The sequence below is a fragment of the Morone saxatilis genome, unplaced genomic scaffold (genome assembly GCF_004916995.1).
Source record: "Morone saxatilis isolate NCDOM2014 unplaced genomic scaffold, NCSU_SB_2.0 Contig16, whole genome shotgun sequence".
NCBI lineage: Eukaryota > Metazoa > Chordata > Actinopteri > Moronidae > Morone > Morone saxatilis.
The window spans coordinates 5,478,029-5,484,040 of record NW_023339718.1 but is presented as its reverse complement, the minus strand read 5'-3'; the positions used below and the strand labels follow the sequence as shown (position 1 = coordinate 5,484,040).

The 6,012-nt window shown below is 43.7% G+C and overlaps 1 protein-coding gene across 1 annotated transcript in view; it reads left to right on the top strand.

Annotated features, from left to right (window-relative positions):
• Window positions 1-6,012, top strand: part of cntrl (centriolin) — a gene marked incomplete at its 5' end in the record, with an annotated part of 184,646 nt that overhangs the window by 131,376 nt on the left and 47,258 nt on the right.

Here is a 6,012-nt window from a genome sequence, read left to right as displayed (position 1 = left end):
TGTTTCCTTGTCTCTCTCTCTGTTCTTCCCTCTGTTCCGTCCCTCTGTTCCTGTCTCCTCCTCTGTTTCCTGTCTCCTCTCTCTGTTTCCTGTCTCCTCACTGTTTCCATAGTCTCCTCTGCTGTTTCCTTCTGTTTCCTTTCCTCTCTGTTTCTCTCGTTTCCTCTCTTGTTGCCTGTTACTCTCTGTTTCCTCCTCTTGTTTCCTGTTCCTTCTGTTTCTCTCTGTTCCTCTCTGTTTCCCTCTCTCTGTTTTCCTGTCTCCTTCTGTCTCACTCTCTGTTCCTGTTTCTCTCTGTTTCCCTCTGTTTCCGTCTCTCTGATTCCTGTTCCTCTCTGTTCCTGTTCCCTCTCTTCCTGGTCTTCTTGTTCCTGTTTCCTCTCGTTGCCTGTTTCCTCTCTGTTCCCTCTCTGTTTCCCTCTCTGTTTCCTGGTTCTCTCTCTGTTTCCTGTTTCCATCTCTCTGTTTTCCTGTTTCTCTGTTCCTGTGTTCCTCTCTGTTTCCTGTTTCCTCCGTCCTCTCTGTTTCCTCTCTGTTCCTGTCATCCTTCCTTTTCCTCTCGTTTCCTGTTTCCTCTCTTTTTGTTTCCTCTCGTTCCTCTCTGGTCCCTCTGTTTCCTGTTATCCTCTGTTTCCTCTCTGTCCTGGTTTCTCTCGGTTTCCTGTTTCATCGTTTCCCTCTCTGTTTCCTGGTTCCTCTCTTCTGTTTCCTGTTTTCCTCTGTTTCCTGTTCCTCTGTTCTCTCTGTTTCCTGTTCTCTCTCTGTTTCCTCTCTGTTCCGTGTTTCCTCTCTTGTTTCCGTGGTTTCCTGTTTCCTCTGTTTCCCTCTCTGTTTCGTTTCCTGTTCCTCGTCTCTGTGTCAGCGTGAGAACGTCCGTCAGCTGCGAGTGTCGCTGAGAGACGAATGAGCTTCAGACTCGACCAGGCAGAGAGAGGTCAGACAGCCAGCAGCTGCAGCAGCGCTGTTCTGCTCTGTTCACACCTGGAACGGTACAGGAGGAGGTGGAGAGTCAGTAATGTGGATTACAATCAATCTCCAGCTAAGGAGAATCAGCGACATGTTTAACCTGGTGTGTGTGTTGTGTGTGTGTGTGTGTGTGTGTGTTCCGGGAGTGTGTGCGGTGTCAGAGGGAGGAGTTTGTGACCTCACTGGCCGCTCTGACAGAGAAGCTGCTCCATCAGTTGGACACCTGCTCACACCTGCAGGTAACCATCGTCTGGATCTTGACCGTTAACCATGTAACCACATTAGGTTGTAATGAGGGACGAGCAGGTATTACCATCCTTAATCCTCTACAACCAAAACAATGGCTCATACAGCAGATAAATCTCATAACAAGTATACCTGAACAGCACACGCAACCTCACTGTCGTTGGGTGTTCCATTAGAAACCAATGGGCAGCTCTCACACAGCAGCACTCGAAGGACGGCTGCCTTACCATGGAGAGGGGTGAGACAGAGAGCAGGTACAGCTAGATGAACAGCGAGTTGGTTAACATGTTGTTAAAGGCTGTTAATTAAACCTTATAAACTAGTATATCAAACTCCTTCACAGATAAAAGGAACCTCAGCTCTTTCCAAATAAAGACCTTCAGCTCTTTTTACAGATAAAAGAGCCTCCATGCTCTTTCACAAATAAAATACCTCCAGCTTCTTTCACAATAAATTACTCAGCTCTTCACATAAATAAAACCTCCAACTCCTCACAATATAAGACGCTCCAGCTCTTTCACAATAAAATACCGTCAACTCACTTCACAATTAAAAGACCTCCCAACTCCTTCACAATAAAAACCTCCAGCCCTTTGTGGTTTTGTGTGTCATGACTGGGGTCTGCGGTATCCCGTACCTCCTGCCACCAGCAGCTCTGCTGACCCACCTTCCATGTCACCACGGCACAACAGCATCCATCACCACATAGACAGGTGCAACCCTGGGACATCTGGCTGTTATAGAGCAGGAGAGGACCACTGGCTGTGAAGTCTTACACACACACATACATTAACACACAGAGTGATGTTTATATTTCCTCCTTCAGTGTGTTAATGTGTGTGTGTTGTGTGTGTGTGTTTTAATTGTTCTGGCTGTGTGTGTGTGTGTGTGTGTGGGTCAGAGGTTTGAGCAGCTGTTCAGGTCGGAGTCGTCAGTGTCAAGTGACGCAATACAGACGACTGCGTGAACTACAGAGCGTTGGAACCACACTGGAGACAGCAGATACACACACTGAACCAACACACACTGAGACACACTGACACAAGACACAACACACACTGAACAACACACACTTACCACACAAACACTGGACACACTGAGACACACTGAGACACACTGAGACCACACTGGAGACACAACTGAGACACACACACACACACAGAATTGGACACACACAAACACACAACACACCACCACACACACACACAACACACCACACACACACACTGGTGGTGATGCCAGGCAACCACCTGATTGGCTGTTTGCTGTGACCACTGTTGTTGATGTTAATAAAGCCACAGAAGAAGGAACAGTGTCCAGTGAGCATGTCATTCCACCAGCAGGCGGCGCAAAGCACAAAAAGGTGAAAGTATTATTTTTGTATATAACTACTTTACCTGATGTAATAAAACAGTCACAGCAGAACATTTAATTAGTTACTGTAATGGACTGATTCACGCACATAGTGTCAATATAATATTAACATTGGATATCTTACACATATTTCCTGTGAATATTGATCAGATGAATATTTCTGTATTAATCAGATTTTAATAAGCTCCTTTCTGACAGATTCCAGGTGTTGCTGTTTGTGTAGTAATGTTGTTAACAGGAGACAGATGGAGGTTGATACTCGTCATTATCTTTCATTATTAATCTAAACTTTCGAAAACACAACAGATACGACTGTATGTATTTTAAAGTTTTCTACAACTTTAAATCAACGAAGACCTCTGCAACACCTGTGCAGGCTGAGGAGCGTCTGTGGGATGCTAACAACAGCTAGCAACACACACGACACGGCGGAATGATGGTAAACACTGTCCAATCAACAACTGAGCTCCAACTGGGCGAGGTCTTCTCATGTCTGGTACTCTATGTCAGTTGACTCTGAAATCAGAGCATTTGTCTTTAGTTTTATCCTATAAAGAAACAAACTATGGCTGGGTGTTTCTTTTATAATAAATATTATTTGAAGGTAAAACTGTCACTTATTTGTGGCGTATAGAATATTAATGTATTATATGAAATAAAGTTTTTATATTAAACAAATGTTAAGTAATGTATCACATTGGTTTCAGTTAATAAGTGTCATTGATTAGAACACTAATTGTAGAGCGTCGGTAAATCAACGGCATTCTTCGGCTATCTGTCACCATAATTGTCCTTTGTATTTTAATCAAAGCAACATACATTAAGCACAAAATAATACATTTATATGAAACAAGAAAAAACTTGCTTTGAACTCTTAAGCGGTTGAAAATAGTTTGCCCTTTCCGACCTCTTTAGCCAAAAACCTGTTCACACTCATCAGGTGAATATGTAGAGTCAACACCCCCTGACGTCATCTTGACGTCATCACATCATCATCATCATCTCAGCAATACCACTTCGGCATGATTAATAGTACTTAATTATGATCATAATTTGATATATATGGCAGCATGATTATAAGTTGCTCACATGAATATGATATGGTATGTGAAACACAAATGTAGTGTAATGGCTTCAACACTAATAATAAACAAATAGCTTTTATCTACAAAAATAACTTTAAAATGAACTCGAACAAACAAACTGCTGATTGAACAAAGTCTGAAGTTTATTATAAAACAGAATTCATCATTAATAATAAAAATCTAACGAAATGATTCAGAATAATTTCCTCCAAACAAGCTCATTGATCAGTCTGTTGTTTCTGGTATCAACCAACCAATCAGAAGCCAGACGTCATCTACACTTTTAAAATAAAACGCCTGATGACCTCACAGTTTGTCCTTTTAGGGCAGTTTCCATGACGACTGTGTCTTCCTGTCCCAGAGACATCCAGTGGTCTGTAGGAGTTCAGGACTCTGAGTCCAGGGCGGAGATCTTATCGATGGACCGAAGCAGCTGAGAGACCAAACGGAGAGTCTCTGCTTCCCCCAACAGCTGACTGACAGACAGACAGGCAGACAGACAGACAATAGTTCAGAGACTTAAAATGCTGAGTTTGTCATCATTCACCTGTTCACACAGCTACTGACCGGATGGAGGAGTGGGCGTGGCTCGCTGTCTTGTTCAGATACTCAGACGCCACCTGAGCGTTGTGTCTCATCGCCATGACGACCTCAGACTCCGCTGCCTTCAGACCGTCGTTCTCTGACCGCAGAGTGTTGACCTCCACCTGAGACACATCACACCTGTTATCATCAGGAGGACAGACAGACAGACAGACAGACACTGACCTGAGTTTAAACTGTCTCACCTGCAGCTGCTGCAGCTCAACTTTCAGTTTGGAAACGCTGTTTTCTGCTTTTACTGCTCGCTTCTAACAGTCAGACAGACAGACAGACAGACAGGGAGAGAGACAGAAAGAGAGAGACAGGTCAATCTCTAAATGTCCAAAATCTAAATAAAAGTTGATGTCTGATTGTTATTAATTGTTTTTCTTTAACAAACTGGATCCAGTTCTCAGCATCGTTAGTATTTATTTTATTGGTTTCTGTCCGAAGTGTTTTTCAGTAAAATCACTGGTTTTGTGAATGGAGTCTGGTTGCCTGCAGTCGGGTGAAGATGTTGGTGCTCAACATTAAGTTAGTACAGATGGATGTTAGCATTAGCATTAGACTGCACCGTACCGTCATCAGGTGGAGGTTCTGCTCCACAGAGTGAACCATGCTCTCCAGATCCTGAGCCTCCTTCTCCTCCTGACGCCTCCTCTGGCGCAGCTCCTCCGACAGCTCCGACACCCTGACAGGGAGCACAGGGGCATGATGGGTAAATCTTGTGATGGGTGGTGTCGGTGCTGTCATGTGATTGGCTGGTTCTCACCTGCATTCGTTAGCTTCTGATCTCCTCTGCAGCTCCCTGATGGTTCTCCTCAATAACATGTTCTCCTCCTTCAACTGAGACACAATCAAACTGATGATTTACGTTACGAGGATTGATGTCCCCAAAAGGAAATCGGGTCCCCACAATGTGAGTGTGTAAACAGACTGATGTCCCCACAATTGAATTATACAAGTCCTCAGAAACACTGTGTTACCTGTTGTATCTGGCTGCTCCTCCCACTCCTCCTCCTGCAGGAGGTGACCGGTTCAGCAATAGACGTCTCATCATCTCCTTCATAGTTCTCTCCTCCTCCTGCTCCTCCCGCTCCTCCTGTTCCTCTCTGCTGGACTTCAGGTTTGGAAGAGAACCTGTTCCATTGAGTTTAGACCTGGTCAGGGTTCTCCTCAGTGAAGGTGTTTCTGTTGGATGAGGATCTAACGATTGCTTGAAAGTAGCTCTTGAACAGCTCTGGAATACTTTACATGGCTGTATGAGAGCAGGAGGAATATACTCACTCTCTCTCTATATATACATATACACAACATGAAAAATATATAATAACGTATAATAAAGAGTTAGGAGACTATTTATTATACCAAAAGAAGTCAGTTTGTTCAAACTCTCATAATAAACATAAACCAACTTTAATTTTAATTTTAGATCCTTAGAAGGTGATTTTTTTGTTTTTGAAGGTAATTAATTTGAGAGCAGCAAACATGACTTACCTAGTCTCCTCCTCCTCCTCTTCTTCCTCCTCCTCTTCTTCTTCCTCCTCCTTCTCCTTCTCCTCCTCCTCCTCCTCTGTGCAGAGGGAGGAGGTGCTATCTACACCTGACTGGAAGCTCCGCCCCCACTCTTCCTCCTCCTGATTGGACAACAGAGTGTGAAAGCTTCCAGATATCAGATTATAAATCCTGTTTCTATAACAATCTGATTATTGATCAGAATAATTGATCAGATTACATAGTCCACAACACAGAGTCCAAC